The sequence below is a fragment of the Scyliorhinus canicula genome, chromosome 16, assembly GCF_902713615.1.
Source record: "Scyliorhinus canicula chromosome 16, sScyCan1.1, whole genome shotgun sequence".
NCBI classification, from domain to species: Eukaryota; Metazoa; Chordata; class Chondrichthyes; order Carcharhiniformes; family Scyliorhinidae; genus Scyliorhinus; species Scyliorhinus canicula.
This window is the reverse complement of record NC_052161.1, coordinates 60,357,808-60,367,048: the sequence shown is the minus strand read 5'-3', so window position 1 is coordinate 60,367,048 and position 9,241 is coordinate 60,357,808. Positions and strand designations below refer to the sequence as shown.

Sequence of the window (9,241 nt, the reverse complement as noted above, 5' to 3'; positions counted from 1 at the left end):
CATGAGACCATATTCCCCTGGACTACGCGTCTCTGACATGTCACCTTACCCTCCTGGATTACACATCCCTGACATGCACGAAAGCACAATGGTTAGCACTTTTGCTTCACAGCGTCAGGGTCCCTGGTTTGATTCCCATCTTGGGTCACTATCTGTGCAGAGTCTGCATGTTCTCCCTGTGTCTGTGTGGGTTTCCTCCGGGTGCTCCGGTTTCCTCCTACAAATCCCGAAAGACGTGCTGTTAGCTAATTTGGACATTCTGAATTCTCCCTCAGCGTACCCAAACAGGTGCCGGAATGTAGCGACTAGGGGCTTTTAACAGTAACTTAATTGCAGTGTTAATGCAACCCTACTTGTGACAATAAAGATTATTATTATTATGTGACACAACACTCCTGGATTACATGTCCCTGATGTGCGACCTTATTCCCCTGGAATACGCGTCACTGACATGTGACCATAGCCCACTGGATTACATGTACCTGACATGTTAGCGGACCCCCTGGATTACAAGTACCTGACATCTGACCGTATTCCCTGGATTATATGTACCCGACATGTTAACAGACCCACCTGTATTACAAGTACCTGACGCATGACCATATCCGCCTGGACTACACATCCCTGAGATACGACTGTATCCACTGGATTACATGTCCCTGATAACTGAACGTATTCCCCTGAATTACACGTCACTGACATGCAACCTTATTCTTCTGAATTACACATCCCTGACATGCAATCTTATTCCCCTGGATTACATGTCCCTGACATGCAATCTTATTCTCCTGAATTACACGTCCCTGACATGCAATTTTATTCCCCTGGATTACACATCCCTGACATGCAATCTTATTCCCCTGGATTACACATCCCTGACATGCAATCTTATTCCCCTGGATTACACATCCCTGACATGTAATCTTATTCCCCTGGATTACATGTCGCTGACATGCAATCTTATTCCCCTGGATTACATATCCCTGACATGCAATCTTATTCCCCTGGATTACCCATGCCTGACATGCATGGGTATGGGCAGCACGGTAGCACAAGTGGATAGCACTGTGGCTTCACAGCACCAAGATCCCAGGTTCGATTCCCCGCTGGTCAACGTCTGTGCGGAGTCTGCACTTTCTCCCCGTGTCTGCGAGGGTTTCCTCCGGGTGCTCCGGTTTCCTCTCACAGTCCAAAGACATGTAGGTTAGGTGGTTTGGCCATGATAAATTGCCCTTAGTGACCAAAAAGGTTAGGAGGGGTGATTGGGTTATGGGAATAGGGTGGAAATTAGGGTTTAAAGTGGGTCGGTGCAGACTCGATGGGCCGAATGGCCTCATTCTGCACTGTATGTTCTATGTTCTATGCGACCATATTCCCCTGGATTACACATCCCTGACATGCAATCGTATTCCCCTGGATTACACATCCCTGACATGCAATCTTATTCCCCTGTCCTGGCCATGTGTTGTGTGTAATCCTTTGCTGGGTTGGGCGTCCGGCGGTGGTATGTAGAGGGTAGATGCACACGAGGTGTCTCCTGCATTTTTAACCCTTTTTGCCTGGTGTCTGGGGGTACTTTTGCTTCAAATCCCCACCTGATTGATGGTAAAAGGTGCCCAGATAAGGGAAATGCCCAGAAGGACCAGGGCAAAGATATTTGAAGAAAGAAAGTCATCGAGATAACGGAAGGCGTCTCGGCGCTCTTCCTTGGAGAAAATGGTGGAGGCTGCTGCTGCAACTCCATCCACTCCACCTTTGGCCGAGATGCTTACCGTCATCTTGGCGGCTGAATTCGGGAAGCAAAGACAGTCGATAGAAGTGGCCCTGGCTCCCATTCGGTCGGCATTGGAGAAAACCAATGAGTTGGTTAAAGCGCATGGCACTGCGATAAAGGGAGTGGAGGCAGCTCTCTCTTTCGCGGCTTAGTGACCAGATTGCCTCTCCAGATGATGACATGTTGCATATGGCTGGTGTGAATAAAGCACTGAAGGCCAAAATGGACAATGTGGAGAATCATTCTAAGAGGCAGAATATAGATGTTGCCAGAGGGATTGGAAGGCCCAACTCCCACAGAATACTTATGTAAGATGTTTGAGAAGATGGTGAGGGAGGGTGGATTCACATCCCCTTCCAAGCTGGATTGAGCCCACCGGACACTCTGACAGACGCCCCGTCCTGACAAATCATCAGGAGCTGTTATTGTAAAGTTACATAGCTTTAAGGAAAAGGAGCGGTTCCTGAGATGGGCTAAGAAACATCAAGACTACAAATGGGAAGGCCTTGCCATCAGATTGTATCAAGATGTTGCTGGCAAGGAAGTGGGCAGCAATAAATACGGCTAAGGCCGCACTTTATAAGAGTGGAGTTTGATTTAGGGTGTTGTACCCAGCGTGGCTCAGAGTTACTTTCGCGGCCACCTTGGGTGGACCTGGTGACTGTACTCTCGAAGCAGTAGTTGGATGACCCCTCTTGGTGGAAATGGCTGACTTCAGTTCAAAGTGGGGGGAGCCCCCAATTCGTAGGTCATCTGGAATGTAAGGTGGGGGGGTGAAGGACCCAGTGAAAAGGTTGACGGTATTTGCCCATCTGAAAAGATTGAGTGCTGATATTGGGCGGGATTCTCCTTTTGACAGGCTAAGTGCTGATTCCAGGACTGAATCACGGGGGTTCTGCAGTCGCGATGGGGTCCTGGTTGTGGAGCAATTTGGGGCATACTAATAGGCTAGCAGCGGTGCCAGGTGGAACTGGTAATGAGGCGGGTCCATCTGGGGTCCTTTGCCCCCAGCCACAACCACACAACTCACTTGGTGATGAGTCGGTACCTCCTAGTGCCCCGCACCCCCAGCTGCAACCCCGCACTCCTCGAAGCACCAACCAGGGTCAACACCAACTTCTCGATACTGATTTCACCAACACTCTCCACCATCCCAGGGACACTCACCTCGGTTGGGCAGTATGGTGAAGGGGCTCCTGGAACACTCTCTGGTGCACACGACATACACGGTGGAGGTAGGAACCTTCATGGGGACCGACAGTCAGAGGGCAAACTGACCTCTGGGACTAGCTGCCGTCCGGATGGATTTTGGACTTCTGGAAAGGATGGTCCCACCAATGCTGGAGATGTAGGCACAGAGGCAGGGACTGCAGGAGGGTTTGTCAGCAACTATCCAGTGCCTGCAGGTACAGTTGGAGAAACCCAACCACTTGCAGGAGCAGGAGGCCGTGCCCATCATGTGTGACACTCAGGCCAACACCACATGAGTGACATCTGCGGTGGAGGCCTTGTGTGCAAAGATATCGGTCACTTGTCAAGATCTCCAAGGTCTGGGGCACTCTGTGCAGGCGTTGGCCGATGCACAAGACAGGGCGGCCGTATCACAGGCAGCCATGTACCAGGGCTATATAAACATTGCAGTGGTGCTCCAGAGCGTGGCCCAGTAACAGCAGGCCATGGCTGCGGGCACCGAGCATTGGCCTGGCGTTGGCTGGTCTAAGCCAGTCCCTGAGTGATGTGGCACAGTCCCAGAGGAATGTGGCACAGTCCAAGTGCTCCATGGCCACAAGTATTAAGACCCCGATTGAGACAAGAGCCGGCTCCAGGACTGGCAGCGCCAGGTGTAGCGGAGCCCTCGGTGCTCACTTTGGTTGCACCCCATCCCAAGGAGTAGCCCAGGGGCCATCCGGGCCACCGATGGAGGAGGAGGTGATGGGGCCTGTGCCAGTAACTCCCACAGAGGAGGTGCTGGAACACCTCAGCATGTCTGAATCTGCCCCCACCTGTCCCTGGCGCATCCAATGGGCATCGGGCAAATATGCGTGGCACCATGTCACATGCCCAGAGACGGCTGGGCCCACGCAGGCCAGGTTACTCCAGAGGAAGGCCACCAAGGGGGACCCAGGACACAGAGCAGGCTGCCTCCATATCTGATGTACGGCCTTGGGGACCTCCTCCTAGACGGAGCATTAGGACACGGAATATTCGAAGGGTAAACAACAGTTAAGTTGGCATGGGTGAAGCACATCGGTTAACGATAGGGGCTAGGCCAGTTATTGTACATAGCAGTATTAAACACCTATTCACCAACACTCCAAACTGCCTCTGTCTGAAGGGTGTGAGGGATGGGCTGGGCTTGGTCCAGAAAGGGGGTGTAGGATTTGGGTTGGTGGCAGTGGTGGGAGGCCGGGGATGTGGGGTGCGGGAGTTGAAGGTGGACACGGGCCAGATTTTACCCACAGGGTCGCCTACAGAGGCAGCAGGAGACGGGGCCAGATATGTGGGGGTGCCATGTGGTAGGGTGTACCTGGTGAGTGATCCATCACCGCCCCGATAACCAGCCCTGTCCCCCCCACCACCCTCAGGCCGAAACCCAAAGCCGAGAAGCTGCCGAGGGCGATCATCACGAAGCTCCATCAATATCAGGATCATGAGAGGATCCTGCGCTGGGCATGAGAATGTGTTAGCGTGGGACTGTGCTGCCTCGCTCTGATCAAACAACTTGGTCACAGAAAAGAGTGAGGACAGGTGAAGGTTTAATCTGGAAAACGGGCAGTCAGCAGCTAGTAGGAAGGGGCTAGACTAGCCCCAGGAGGGAAGCCACCACACTAGCAGGGATAGCTAGCACGGGAAGATAGACAGCAGGGGGGTGGGGGGAGGGGGCAAGGCACACCTCCCGGCAGGGAGGGAGCACCTGGTCATTCTTTCCGCCAGTCCACAAAGCGTAATCAAGGATAGATTTTTTTGCTGTGGGGAAATCGGTGCGTCCAGGAATAGTAAGGGCGGAATACTCCACAATAGCGATCTCCGACCATGCTCCACATTACGTGGTTGTGAGGCTGGAGATGGGACATGCACAGTGCCCCACTTGGGGTTGGACATGTACCTCTTGGCCGATAAGGTCTTCTGCCAGAAAACATCACAGGCCATAGGTGAGTACATTACTAATAAGTAATGCAGCACGGTAGCATAATGGTTAGCACAATTGCTTCACAGCTCCAGGGTCCCAGGTTCGATTTCTGGCTGTGCCACTGTCTGTACGGAGTCTGCACGTTCTCCCCGTGTGTGCGTGGGTTTCTTCCGGGTGCTCCGGTTTCCTCCCACAGTCCAAAGATGTGCAGGTTAGGTGGATTGGCCAAGCCAAATTGCCCTTAGTGTTGGTTGAGTGGGGTTACTGGGTTATGGGGATAGGGTGGTGCGGGCTTGGGTAGAGTGCTCTTTCCAAGAGCCGGTGCAGACTCGATGGGCCGAATGGCTTCCTTCTGCACTGTAAATTCTGTGATAATAATATTAATGACCAGAATGGTGAAGTCTCACCTTCCACGTTCTGGGAGACACCGAAGGCTATGATTAGGGGAGAGCTTCTAACCTACAAGGCACTTAGAGACATGGAAGAGAGGGAGGCCAGGCAACAGAACAAAAAGTAATCCCAGGCCCTGACCTGAGAGCTTCAGGTGGAAAGGAAAAAGCTAAAAATGGACTTTAACCTGCTATCCACCAGGAAAGCAGTGCGCCAACTCCACCAGACATGGGGGACCTTCTATGAATACGGATGGGATGATACAAAATCCGATGGGAATGTGGAGATGAAACAGTTCCTCAATGGACTGGACATGCCAGTCATGGGCGAGGACACGGGGGAGGAACTGGAAGTACTGCACAGAAGGGCGGGAAAAAGACTGTCAGGGCTATAGTCATAGGGGATTCAATTGAAAGGGGAGTAGACAGGCGTTTCCGTGGTCGAAAACGAGACACCCGAATGGTATGTTGCCTCCCGGGTGCTCGGGTCAGGGATGTCTCCGATCGGCTGCAGGTCATACTAAAGGGGGAGGATGAACAGCCAGTTGTCGTGGTGCATATAGGCACCAACGATGGAGGTAAAAAAAAGGATGAGGTCCTACAATCAGAATTTAGGGAGATAGGAGATAAGTTTAAAAAGTAGGACCTCAAAAGTAGTAATATCAGGATTGCTACCAGTGCCACGGGACAGTCAGAGTAGAAATTCAAGAATAGTCAAAATGAATACGTGGCTTGAGAGATGGTGCAGGAGGGAGGGGTTCAGATTTTGGGACATTGGAACCGGTTCTGGGGGCGGAGGGACCATTACAAACCGGATGGTCTACACCTGGGCAGGACTGGAACCAATGTCCTTGGGGGTGCTTTTGCTAACACTGTTGGGGAGGTTTTAAACAAATGTGGCAGGAGGATGGGAACCAGATCAGGAAGTTAGAGGTCAGTAAAGAGGCAGCAACTGAAGCCAGTAAGGTACGAGATAATAAACTCTGTGTGACTAAGGGGAAGAGTAGACAGGGAAGAGATGATGAACGCAAAGGGACAGGTGGTCTGACGTGCATTTATTTTAATGCGAGAAGTGTAGCAGGTAAGGCAGATGAGCTTAGGGCTTGGGTCAGTACCTGGGAATATGATGTTATTGATATTACTGAGACTTGGTTGAGGGAAGGGCAAGACTGGCAACTGAATATCCCAGGGTATAGATGCTTCAGGAGGGATAGAGAGGGAGGTAGAAGGGGTGGAGGAGTTGCATTACTCGTCAGAGATGATATCACAGCTGTGATTAAGGAGGGCACGATGGAGGATTCGAGCACTAAGGCAATATGGGTCGAGCTAAGAAATAGGAAGGGTGCAGTAACATTGTTGGGACTTTACTACAGGCCTCCCAAAAGTGAGCATGAAGTAGAGGCACAAATATGCAGACATATTTTAGAAAAATGTAGGAGCAATAGGGTGGTTGTGATGGGAGATTTTAACTTCCCCAACATTGAATGGGATTCGTGTAGTGTTGGAGGCGTAGATGGAGCAGAGTTTGCAAGGAGCATCCAGGAGATTTTTTTAGAGCAGTATGTAAATAGTCCAACTCGGGAAGGGGCCATACTGGACCTGGTATTGGGGAATGATCCCGGCCAGGTGGTTGATATTTCAGTCGGTGATTACTTTGGGAATAGCGATCACAATTCCGTAAGTTTTAGAATACTCATGGACAAGGACAAGAGTGGTCCGAAAGGAAGAGTGCTAAATTGGGAAAGGCAGAGTATAACAAAATTCGGCAGGAGCTAGGGAATGTGGATTGGGAGCAGATGTTTAAGGGTGAATCCACATTTGAAATGTGGGAGTCTTTTAAGGAAAGGTTGATTAGAGTGCAGGACAGACATGTTCCTGTGAAAATGAGAGATAGAAATGGCAAGATTAGGGAACCATGGATGACGGGTGAAATTGTGAGACTAGCTAAGATGAAAAAGGAAGCATATTTAAGATCGAGGCGACTCAAAACTGATGAAGCTTTGTAGAAATATCGGGAAAGTAGGACGAATCTCAAACGCGCAATAAAGAGGGCTAAAAGGGGTCATGAAATATCTTTGGCTAACAGGGTTAAGGAAAATCCCAAAGCCCTTTATTCGTATGTAAGGAGCAAGAGGGTAACTAAAGGATTGGCCCACTCAAAGACAAAAGAGGGAATTTATGCGTGGACTCAGAGGAAATGGGTGAGATTCTTAATGAGTACTTTGCATTGGTATTCACAAAGGAGATGGACAAGATGGATGTTGAGGCTAGGGATGGATGTTTAAATACTCTAGGTCAAGTTGTCATATGGAAAGGGGACATTTTGGGTACACTAATAGACATTAAGGTGGACAAGTCCCCAGGACCGGATAGGATCTATCCCAGGTTACTGAGGGAAGCGAGGGTTGAAATAGCTGGGGCCTTAACAGATATCTTTGCAGCATCCTTGAGCATGGGTGAGGTCTGGAGAATTGTTAATGTCCCTTTATTTAAGAAGGGTAGCAAGGAAAATCCAGGGAATTATAGACCTGTGAGCTTGACGTCAGTGGTAGGCAAACTGTTGGAGAAGATACTGAGGAATAGGATCTATTCACATCTGGAAGAAAATAGACTTATCAGTGAAAGGCAGCATGGTCTTGTGCAGGGAGGTTCATGTCTTACAAACCTAACAGAATTCTTTGAGAAAGTGACAACGTTAATTGATGAGGGAAGGGCTGTAGATGTCAGGACTTTATGGACTTTAGTAAGGCGTTTGATAAGGTTTCCCATGGCAGGTTGATGGAAAAAGTGAAGTCGTATGGGGTTCAGGGTGTACTAGCTATATGGATAAAGAACTGGCTGGGCAACAGGAGACAGAGAGTAGTGGTGGAAGGGAGTGTCTCAAAATGGAGAAGGGTGACTAGTGGTGTTCCACAGGTATCCGTGCTCGGACCACTGTTGTTTGTGATCTACATAAATGACCTGGAGGAAGGTATAGGTGGTCTGATTAGCAAGTTTGCAGATGATACTAAGATTGGTGGAGTTGCAGATAGCGAGGAGGACTGTCAGAGAATACAACAAAATATAGATAGATTGGAGAGTTGGGAAGAGAAATGGCAGATGGAGTTCAATCCAGGCAAATGCGAGGTGATGCATTTCGGAAGATCAAATTCAAGAGCGGACTATATGGTCAAAGGAAGGGTCCTGGGGAAAATTGATGTACAGAGAGATCTGAGAGTTCAGGTCCATTGTACCCTGAAGGTGGCACGCAGGTTGATAGAGTGGTCAAGAAGGCATACAGCATGCTTGCCTTCATCGGACGGCGTATTGAGTACAAGAGTAGGCAGATCATGTTACAGTTGTATAGGACTTTGGTTAGGCCACATTTGGAATACTGCATGCAGTTCTGGTCGCCACATTACAGAAGGATGTGGATGCTTTGGAGAGGGTGCAGAGGAAGTTCACCAGGATGTTGCCTGGTATGCAGGGTGCTAGCTATGAAGAAAGGTTGAGTAGATTAGGATTGTTTTCGTTGGAAAGACGGAGGTTGAGGGGGGACCTGATTGAGGTATACAAAATTATGAGATGTATGGACAGGGTGGATAGCAACAAGCTTTTTCCAAGAGTGGGAGTGTCAGTTACAAGGGGTCACGATTTCAAGGTGAGAGGGGGAAAGGTAAGGAACATGTGCGTGGAAAGTTTTTTACGCAGAGGGTGGTGGGTGCCTGGAACGCTTTACCAGCGGAGGTGGTAGAAGAGGGCACGATAGCATCATTTAAGAGGCATCTAGACAGGTATATGAACGGGTGGGAACAGGGCGAAGTAGACCTTAGAAAATAGGAGATAGGTTTAGATAAAGGATCTGGATCGGCGCAGGCTGGGAGGGCCGAAGGGCCTGTTCCTGTGCTGTAATTTTATTTGTTCTTTGTTCTTTGACTGTCAGGAATGATCCAGCAGATTTTATCCCCA

General features: G+C 49.8%; 1 protein-coding gene across 1 annotated transcript in view; it reads left to right on the top strand.

The window, feature by feature from the left end:
• LOC119950988 (interferon-induced protein with tetratricopeptide repeats 5-like) overlaps positions 1-9,241 on the top strand; it is a 999,792-nt gene that overhangs the window by 278,274 nt on the left and 712,277 nt on the right. The window lies entirely within an intron of this gene.